Below are 10906 nucleotides of genomic sequence, written 5' to 3'. Positions count from 1 at the left end.
GCAGGGGAGGCGCGCGTGCGCGGGGCCGGCATGAGGGGCGGGGCCGGGGCCGAGCCTAGGGGCGTGGCCAGATTTTGGGCGGGCAACCTGAGGGTGAAGGGCTCGCAGTCGGCGGAGGTGGGCACTGCGCGTGCGTTCTCGTGCGGGGCGGGCCCCCGGGGTTGCGTGCTCCCGGGATGGAGCTGAGTTAGGGGGACGGTGGCCGCGCACGCTTTAGTACTTGTCTGGGGAAAGGCGCTTGGGCGGGGTGGCGCAGCTTGGCCTGCGAAGCCGAGGGAAGCGGGAGGGAGCCGGGCTGAGGGCGGTGCGGCACAGGGAAGGGGAGGTGTGCTCGCGCCCGGGAACTCCGCCGAGGCCGCGGCGAGGGGCGGGGCGCGAGGGAGGTCCGCAGCCCGGAAGTCGGTGTGCCCGGAGCTAACGGGAGGCCCCGGCGAGCGGTCGGCAGGGCGGGGTAGGCGTGCGCCGGGAAGGTGGGATCCTGGCGGGGACGGAGGGGGCGTCTGGTGGGGAAGGAAAGAGAGCGAGAGCAGAGGGGCTGGTGAGGAGACGCGCGGCGCCGAGACGGACGGCGGGAGGCGCCCAGGGGCATCCTCGAGAGGGGTCGGGGAGAGGAAGCCTGCGGGGCCCTGCTCGCTCCCCTTGGCCCTGAAGACGGCAGTGCCTCGCCGAGAAGCTTTTTGAGGCCAGAAATAGTGTTTTGACTCACAAAAGGCAAAAAACGATTGCAAGTCGAAATTATTAAATCTTTTAAAATGTAAGATGTCAGCTGCAACAAAACCCACATCGTTATGAATTCTTGTTAATGTCGGGGACATTTAATATATTTTTTACACAATTTGGTGCGTGACCTCCAAAAGTAAGAATGTTTAGAGCCCTTGGGAAGCGCTCAGATGGCCTTGAACTGAGAAGGAGGGTCTGGGGTGGAGATAAGAAGGTGGCGTCAGGGCTGCTTTGTCTTGGAAACTATAGGCCCTGGTCTTGCCAGAAGCTCTGCACCGAGTTCTCGGTGGCTCGTTTTAGAGGAAAGGCTTTGCGGAGTTAGGTTGTAAGAGCTCTAGGATCCAGGGGGCTGGTCAACTGAGGAAGTGACCTGGAGAGGTTTTCCGAAAGACGGGACTGTAGGAAGGGCATGGGAACTAGAGATCAAAGAGTGAGCGGGAGATAAAACCAGTGGCCTGCATTTGGACGACAGCATAAGATGTCGAGAAACTCCAGGGCAGGGATTGTAAAAAATGGAAAGGCTAGTACCCCAGAGTGCACCAGCTTTGGTAAATGGAGACCCTGAGGGAATTCATGTATTTACAGCTAGGCACACCTTGCTCTAAAGGGGTGGAAAGAATAGTAGGGGATATAGTATGTATGAAATGAGTTTTATCAAACAACTTAGATAAGAATGTGAAGTAAGAAAAGAAATGAACATTTGGAGAGTGTACTTTCTTTGCTATTCACATACTCTATATCAATCCTAGGTAGATTTCCCTGAAATGTAGCTCTTTTTTAAAAGAAATTCTCTCTGAATCTCCAACCTCCACATTACTCCAGGATTTCTCTAGCTTTACACCATTCACATTTGGGGCCAGGTAGTTATTTGCAGGGGTGGGGGAGCTGTTCTGTTCATAATGGAATATCTCCTAAAATCTCTAGAAGTTGTCAAGTGTCCCTTGGGGGTCACCATCACCCTAGTCCAGGTGAGAACCATTGGAGTACCCTACCCGACAAAGCCCATTGTCTTTACCTGGCTTTTAAGATTCTTCATTATCTTCTCCTAGCCTGCTTTTCCAGAGTTTGACTCAAAAGAACTATCAGTGTAAGAATAATTTTTTTGGTTTCTTCCATAGATTATTACCTACTCTTGGATACTTTCAGGTGTGAAAGCAATTTAAAGTCATACTTTGATAGAAAGTTCTGGCTTGGCACCAATGGTTCAGTGAGTAGGGCACCGACTGTATACACCCAGGCTGTTAGGTTTGAGCCCAGCCCAGCCAAACAATAACAACAAATGCAACCAAAAAAATAGCTGGGTGTTTCCGTGGACACCTGTAGTCCCAGCTACTGGGGAGGCTAAGGCAGGAGAATTGCTTAAGCCCAAGAGTTTGAGGTTGCTGTGAGCTGTGACGCCACAGTACTCTACTGAGGGCCACATAGTGAGACTCTGTCTCAAAAAAAAAGAACTTGTATCTGTGATGTCTTCCTGCTTAGAATTTACATTGTTGAGTCCAACTCACCTACTAGGAGCTGTGAAAAGAAAATTTTTGTTCCTTTTCTGTTTGTGAGCACTACTGATACTTAAAATTGTCACATTTCTCTCATCAAATTATCTCTTCTTGAAATGATGTAGCCCCTAATCTTTCAGCTTTCTCCATGTAATATGATTTATAGGTCATGTACTGTTTGTCCTTTAATATCAAGCCTGCCAATGTCTTACTTAAAACATACTACTTACAGCTGAACACAACATTCTGCATGTGTATCACACACACTATTTTAGCACAGAGCGTGTTATATTATTAGCTGCCTGTTTGTCCATCTTTCTTGACTCGGAGCTTGAAGGCAAAAACCAAGGGTTTGTCACATGTTGTATTCTTTGTGTTATAAGCACAGTAGCCCCGTTGGTTTTGTTGGGCACAGTGGCTCACCACCTATAATACTAACACTCTGGGAGGCAGTTCGGAACATTTGAGGCCAGGAGTTAGAGAACATCCTGAACAAAAATGAGACCCAGTGTCTATGAAGAATAGAAAAAATTAGCGTGGGTAGTGGCAAGTGCCTGCCATCCAAGTTACTGGGAAGGCTGAGGCAGTTGAATTGTTTGAGCCCAGGAGTTTGAGATTGCAGCCAACTTAGGATGACGCCACTGCACTCTAGCCTGGTGTACAGAGTGACACTCTTGTCTCAAAAAAAAAAAAAGCCAGGTGAAGTGGCTCATGCCTGTAATCCTAACACTCTGGGAGGTCAAGGTGGGTGAATTGCCTGAGCTCACAGTTCAAGACCAGCTTGAGCCAGAGTGAGACCCCCATCTCTAAAAATAACTAGGTGTTGTGGCAGGTGCCTGTAGTCCCAGATACTTGGGAGGCTGAGGCAAGAGAATTGTGTAAGCCCAAGAGTTTGAGGTTGCTATGAGCTGTGATGCCACAGCGCTCAAAAAAAAAAAAAAGTCCTTAGTTGATGTGTAGAAATTTTTATGAAATGTGCTACCTCTTTAACTCATAGTATAATCTGAGTAGCATTCCTTTACCTTTGGGGCAGGTCTAGTACACTGTGTGCCCTATGTGGACTTTGTGATCAATCAAACCTGTAAGTTTTATACATCTAGACTAGAGGTTGGCAAGCTTTTTTGCAAAGGGTGAAATAGTAAATATTTTATGGGCCTTCCAGTCTGTCACACCTAGCCAACTGTCATTCTAACAAAAAATCAGCCATAGATAATACTATGTATACAAATGAAAGAGCATGGCCATGTTCTAATAAAACTTTATTCATGAAGTATGAAAATACAAAAACACGGGGTAGCGCCTGTGGCTCAGTGAGTAAGGCACTGGCCCCATATACTGGAGGTGGTGGGTTTAAACCCAGCCCCGGCAAAAAAAGAAAATACAAAACCACGTTTAGTTTATGGGCTATATAAAAACATGTTGGCAGGCTAAATTTGTCTTCTAGGCAGTAGTTTGTTACTAACCATAACTAGACCAATCCTTGTATGATTAATTTTTTTTAAGTCTGAGTTTTGGCCTTTACTGTTATCCTTAATAAATATCTTATCCATTGCAACCCATTCTTCTAAATTGCTCATTTCTTTTTGAGTGCTAATTCTGTCATTTAGCACATTAGCTGATATCCCAGCTTTGTGTCATCTGCAAAATTAATACTATTTGCATCCTTATAAAAATTGCATACTTCTTGTATCCTTAATTAGTAAAAATGTTGAATGGGATAAGGATAGAAGTCTTCCACAAATTTATTTTGTTCTATTAATCACCATTCTTTGTGGATAACCATTAAAAGAGTTATAAATATCTACCTAAAGTATTGTCTATCACCAACCCATATTTCTCCATCTGGTCACAAGGTATCTTAAGATGCTTTGAAGCTTTTTTGAAATGTTCAGAATATGTCCCTAATCAGTAGGAATATCATCAAAGAACAACAACAACAAAAGAAATGTATAGGCTTGGTATTAACATAATTTGTAAACTATTGTTATTTTAATAATTTTAGAATTTTGTTAAGAATTAACATCCAGGGCAGCGCCTGTGGCTCAGTGAGTAGGGCGCCGGCCCCATATGCCGAGGGTGGCGGGTTCAAACCCAGCCCCAGCCAAACTGCAACAACAACAAAAAAAGAATTAACATCCAAGTTTATCAATCTATATTTATAGGAATTGACCATAATTCTCCTCTTCAAACTAAGGACTGACATTTTTCATCCAACACTAACCTATTCTCTGGTATCAGTAGTATTAAAAGCTGTGGTTAGGAAAAGTTACAAATTGAAAAATTAGATTATATGTCTTTTTTTCTTAACTAATGTTATCACACTTTTTTTTTTTTGTAGAGGCAGAGTCTCACTGTACCGCCCTCGGGTAGAGTGCCGTGCATCACATGGCTCACAGCAACCTCTAACTCTTGGGCTTACATGATTCTCTTGCCTCAGCCTCCCGAGCAGCTGGGACTACAGGTGCCCGCCACAACGCCCGGCTATTTTTTTGTTGCAGTTTGGCCGGGGCTGGGTTTGAACCCACCACCCTCGGCATATGGGGCCAGCGCCCTACTCACTGAGCCACAGGCGCTGCCCGTGTTATCACACTTTTAATGCTATAAATAATAGATTTTTAAATTATCAGTATAATAGGTTACATTATGCTAATATGGTATATAAAAACTAAGAAATGGATATCTGTAAAATATAAATGATCAATAATTAATATAAATTATCAATAATGGCTGGTGCAGTGGCTCATGCCTGTAATCCTAGCACTCTGGGAGACCAAGGCTGGTGGATCACTTGAGCTCATGAGTTAAAAGACCAGCTTAAGCAAGAACAAGACTAAAAAAGAAAAACAGGCAAGAGGATCACTTGAGCCCAAGAGTTTGAGGTTGCTGTGAGCTACGATGCCAGGGCATTCTACCGGGGCAACAAAGTGATACTCTGTCTCAAAAAATAAAAAAATAAATAAATGATCAACAGTGACTCAAGAAGGTGTTGAAAACCTGAATAAAACTATTGAATTTGAAATTGTCAAAAATTTAATACTTACTAACACTTTACCACTTCCAGGATCAAATAATCAGTCTTATACATATTGTTCCACCAACCAGAAAAATAAGGGAAGCTCTCCAACTTCTTTATGTTTGAAGTACAGTTTTGATTCTAAAATCAGAAGTGAACTGAATGACAAAGGAAAATTACAGGCCAATGTCACTCGCAAAAATTCTAAATTTATTATTAGCAAACCAAATTTAAGTGTGGATAAAAATAATAATAAACCTTGGACAAATGCATAGAGTTTATGCTAAGAACTGGGTATTGTAGGGCGCCAGCCCCATATGTCGAGGGTTGCGGGTTCAAACCCAGCCCCGGCCAAACTGCAACAAAAAAATAGCCGGGCATTGTGGCGGGAGCCTGTAGTCCCAGCTACTTGGGAGGCTGAGGCAAGAGAATCACGTAAGCCCAAGAGTTAGAGGTTGCTGTGAGCCGTGTGACGCCCACGGCACTCTGTACCGAGGGCGGTACAGTGAGACTCTGGCTCTACAAAAAAAAAAGAACCGGGTATTGTATAACATTAAAAAACCTCAGTGATTACATTAACACATTAACTGCTATACACAAAAAAAGAAAAGTTTTCCTTGGGGCCTCAGTGTTTTATGAAAATGAATAAAAACTTCAAAAACAAAATGATTCTAAAATATACATAAATAAAAAGGTAATATAAAAACTTGGTTCGGTGCCTGTGGCTAAAGTGGCTAAGGCGCCATCCACATACACCTGAGCTGGCGGGTTCAAATCCAGCCGAGGCCTGCCAAACAACAATGACAGCTGCAACAAAAAAAATAAATAAATAGCCAGGCATTGTGGCAGGCACCTGTAGTCCCAGCTGCTTGGGAGGTGGAAGCAGGAGACCTGCTTGAGCCCAGGAGTTGGAGGTTGCTGTGAGCTGTGATGCCATGGCACTCTATCCAGGGTGACAGCTTGAGGCTCTGTCTCAAAAAAAAAAAAAAGTAATATAAAAATTTGAAAATTAGGGGCAGCACCTGTGGCTCAGTGGGTAGGGTGCTGGCCCCATATACCAAGGGTGGCGGGTTCAAACCTGGCCCTGGCCAGCTAAAAAAAAAACTTGAAAATTAGTAATATAAAAAGTAATTTGAAAAATAATTCATAACTCACATGGCAGTTAATGTGTTAACCTATAGAAAAATCCATATGATAATCTTAACAAATGATAGAAGTGTGTTAAAAATCAACCAACCAACTAGAAAGAGATGGGAATTTCTGTAACCCACAATGAATAATATCTAATAAAACCTACCATGAAAATGACATCTAATGACGAAATTTTAGAAATATTTCTTGTATGGTCCAGTATAAGGTTTTTTTTTTTTTTTTTAATAGAGACAGAGTCTCACTTTATGGCCCTTGGTAGAGTGCCGTGGCCTCACACAGCTCACAGCAACCTCCAACTCCTGGGCTTAAGCGATTCTCTTGCCTCAGCCTCCCAAGTAGCTGGGACTAGAGGCACCCACCACAACGCCCGGCTATTTTTTGGTTGCAGTTTGGCTGGGGCCGGGTTTGAACCCGCCACCCTCGGTATATGGAGCCGGCGCCTTACCGACTGAGCCACAGGCGCCACCCCAGAATAAGGTTTTTTTTTTTTTTTTTTTAGAGACAGAGTCTCACTTTATGGCCCTTGGTAGAGTGCCGTGGCATCACACAGCTCACAGCAACCTCCAGCTCCTGGGCTTTAAGCAATTCTCTTGCCTCAGCCTCCCGAGTAGCTGGGACTACAGGTGCCTGCCATAGCACCCGACTATTTTTTTGTTGCAGTTTGGCCGGGGCTGGGTTTGAACCCGCCACCCTCGGCATATGGGGCCGGTGCCCTACTCACTGAGCCACAGGCGCCGCCCCAGAATGAGGTTTTTTAAAGTGTTATTTTTAAAAATCCTATATACACTAATAATAGAAACTATAAAATGAGAGTAAATCTAACAAAAGAAGTAAAAATGTGTTTGGAGAAAACAAAAACCATTTAAAGCACTTAAGTTCTAAGTAAATAAAGAGATATGGCAGATCCATGGATTTAACATGTCAGATCTCTCCAAATTAATCTATAAATTTAATTGAATTGTAATCAGTATCTCCCAAATTTTTTTTTAATGTAACTTAACAAAATTATTTAGAAACAGGGTCTTCCTCTGTCTCCAGGCGGGAGTGCAGTGGCACAATCTAGCTACAGTAGCCTTGAACTCTCCCAACTCAAACAATTCTTCCACCTCAGCCTCCCTAGTAGCTGGGACTACAGACGCACCCCACAACACCTGGCTAATTTTTTTTTTCTTTTTTTTTTTTGCAGCTTTATGGCCCAGGCTAGGTTTGAACCCGCCACCTCTGGCATATGGGGCCGGCGGCCTATCTGTTGAGCCACAGGCGCTGCCCCCCACCTTTTTTTTTTTTAACACCTGGCTAATTTTTAAAGACTTTTTTTTGTAGATAACGGTTCTCACTATGTTAATCAGCATAGTCTTGAATTCCTGGGTTCAAGTCATCTTTCCACTTTGGCCTTCCAAAGTGCTGGGGTTGCACCCATGAGCAACCACACTGGCCCAAAATTGTTTCTAATGATACAGAGCATAAGAGCAAACAAATTTTGATAATTAAGTAGGGAAATTTACCTTGCCACATATTAAGATGTATACCTTATTCTGTCATTTACTTTGAGCAAATGTCTTTATATTTAGAATGTGTCTCGAGAGCAATATTAAGTTGTTCAAATTCAGTCTAATAATCTTGTGTTTAGCTTATTAACATCTAGTTAAATAATTGATGTAGTTGTGCTTAAATATATGTTCTTACTATTTGTTTTCTATTTGTCCTATTTTTCTTTCTTCTTTTCTTTTCTTTTTTTTTTTTTTTTTGAGACAGAGTCTCACTTTGTGGCCCTCGATAGAGTTCTGTGGCATCACAGCTCATAGCAACCTCAAACACTTGGGCTCAAGTGATTCTCTTGCCTCAGCCTCCCAAGTAGCTGGGACAACAGGTGCTCGCCACAACTCCTGGCCATTTTTTATTGTTGTTGTTGCATTTGTCCATGTTGTTTAGCTGGCCTGGGCTGGTTTCGAACCCGCCAACCTCTGTGTATGTGGCTGGCACTATAACCACTGTGCTACAGGTGCTGAGCCTTGTCCGATTTTTGTTTATTCTTTTGTTTCTCCTTTTCTGCCACCTTTCAGATTAATGCAGTATTTTTATGGCATTCCATTTTGTTCTCTGTTGGCCTTCCTCCTTTACCTTGGTTTTTTAGTGTTTACTTAATCCTAGCATTACAACATGCATTCTTAACATCCTGGTCTACTTTGAATTAATGTGTTTTTAATTTTGTTCAGTGTAAGAATTTTATAAAAGTCCTTGGAAGAAGTACATTTTCATTAACCCTGCACTTGCCTTTTTTTTTGAGACAGAGTCTCACTAGGTCGCCCTCGGTAGGGTGCCATGGTGTCACAGCTCACAGCAACCTCAAACTCTTGGGCTTAAGCTATTCTCTTGCCTCAGCCTCCCAAGTTGCTGGGAGTATAGGTGCTTGCCACAACGCCCAGCTGTTTTGTTTTTTTTTTTTGGTTGCAATTGTCATTGTTTTAGCTGGCCCAGGCCAGGTTTGAACCGCTAGCCTGGGTTGGCACCCTACCCATTAAGCTATGGGCGCCGCCACGTCTTTTTTATCATTATTGTATTTATTACTACATCTGTTAAGTCCCTATCATTCATTAGTAATCTTTTTTTCTTTAGACAGTCAATAGTCTTTCAAAGAAATTTTAAGAATATTCTTCTATGTTAACAATATAGTATTTACCAATGAAACTCTTCATTCCTTCCCACAGATCCAGGATTCAACCTGGAATCATTTCATTTCAGCCTGAAGCAGTTCCTTTAATATTTCTTGTACTGTGGGTCTACTGGTAAGAAATACTCAGCTTTTGTATGTCTGAAAATGTCTTTAATTTGTCTTTATTTTTGAAGAATATTTTTGCTCAACGTAGAATTCTATTTTTTTTTTCTTTTTGAGACAGAGTCTCACTTTGTTGCCTTTAGTAGAGTGCTGTGGTGTCATAGCTCACATCAATCTCAAACTCTTGGGCTCAAGTTATCCTTCTACCTGGGAATATAGGCAACAATAACTACCAGCCACAATGCCTAGCTTTTTTTTCTTTTTTTGTTTTAAGAGACAGGGTCTCACAATTGCTCAGGCCGGTCTCCAACCTGTGAGCTCAGGCAATCCACCTGCCTTGGCCTCCCAGAGTGCTAGGATTACAGGCATGAGCCACTGTGCCTGGACAATTCTATAGTCTTTTATTCAGCACTTTGGAGATACTCCATTGTCTTTTAGCTTACATTGTTTCTGATAAGTCAATTTTAATTCTTATTCTCCTAAATGTAATCTGTTTTTGCTCTGCTTTTAATCTCTTCTTTTTAATTTTCAGCAGTTGACTAAGTGGTACCAAGGTAGTATCGTCTTTGTATTTATTCAGTTTAGGGTTCACTGAGCTTCTTGAATCTGTGAGTTTAAATCTTTAACGGAGGGCAGTGCCTGTGGCTTAAAGGAGTAGGGCGCCAGCCCCATATGCCAGAGGTGGCAGGTTAAAACCCAGCCCCGGACAAAAACTGAAAAAAAAAAAAAAATTCTTGGGCAGCGCCTTTGGCTCAGTGAGTAGGGTACTGGCCCCATATACCAAGGGTGGCGGGTTCAAACCCAGCCTCAGCCAAACTGCAACAAAGAAATAGCTGGGCCTTATGGCAGGTGCCTGTAGTCCCAGCTGCTCTGGAGGCTGAGGCAGGAGAATATCGCGTAAGCCCAAGAGCTGGAGGTTGCTGTGAGTCCTGTGACGTCATGGCACTCTACCGAGGGTGGTAAAGTGAGACTCTGTCTCTACAAAAAAAAAAAAAAAAAAAATTCTTTATTAAAAATAAATAAATAAATAAAAATAAATCTTTAACAGATTTTGAGAAAATGTTAGCCATATCTCTTGATATTTTTATTATGTCTTTTTTTTGAAACAAAGTCTTATTTTGTCACCCTCAGTAGAGTGCCATCGTGTCACAGCTCACAACAATCTCAAACTCTTGGACTCAAGTGATTCTCTTGCCTCAGCCTCCCAAGTTGCTGGGACTACAGGTACCAGCCACAATGCCCGGCTGTTTTTAGAGATGGGGTCTCGCTTTTGCTCAGGCTGGTCTACCCTTGGCCTCCCAGAGTGCCGGGATTACAGGCATGAGCCACTGTGCTTGGCTGATTTTTTTTTTTTTCTTTCAGACAGAGTCTCACTATGTCACCCTTGGTAGAGTGCTGTGGCCTCACAGCTCACAGCAACCTCAAACTCTTGGGCTTAAGCGATTCTCTTGCCTCAGCCTCCCAAGTTGCTGGGACTACAGGCGCCCACCACATTGCCTGTCTACTTTTTTGTTGCTGTTATCATTGTTTAGCTGGCCCTGGCCAGGTTTGAACCTGCCAGCCTGGGTGTATGTGACCGGCATCCTACCCTCTGAGCTACAGGCACCGCCATCAACCGATGTTTTTATAATGCACTACTCACTGTTTTCTCTCCTTTTGGGACTTTAATTACATGTATCTCAGACTAGTTTGATAATGTGTCATGGGTATCTGGTACTCTGTTCTTTTCTTTCCATTTCATTTTGGATTATT

General features: G+C 43.1%; 1 protein-coding gene across 9 annotated transcripts in view; it reads left to right on the top strand.

The window, feature by feature from the left end:
* The first annotated feature begins 87 nt into the window (after positions 1-87).
* Positions 88-10906, top strand: part of IFT25 (intraflagellar transport 25) — a 47958-nt gene continuing 37139 nt past the window's right edge. For 2 of the 9 annotated variants that reach the window (XR_008376823.1, XM_053575231.1), the window contains exons 1-2: positions 331-451; positions 9087-9164. The gene's annotated coding sequence lies outside the window, so the exon portion shown is untranslated. Of the gene's footprint in view, positions 118-330; positions 755-9086; positions 9165-10906 lie in introns of those variants that run through there. The other 7 variants (XM_053575236.1, XM_053575233.1, XM_053575232.1 and 4 more) reach the window with 7 other exon arrangements.

This window comes from Nycticebus coucang, chromosome 22 (genome assembly GCF_027406575.1).
Source record: "Nycticebus coucang isolate mNycCou1 chromosome 22, mNycCou1.pri, whole genome shotgun sequence".
Taxonomy (NCBI): domain Eukaryota; kingdom Metazoa; phylum Chordata; class Mammalia; order Primates; family Lorisidae; genus Nycticebus; species Nycticebus coucang.
This window is presented reverse-complemented; position numbering and strand designations above follow the sequence as displayed.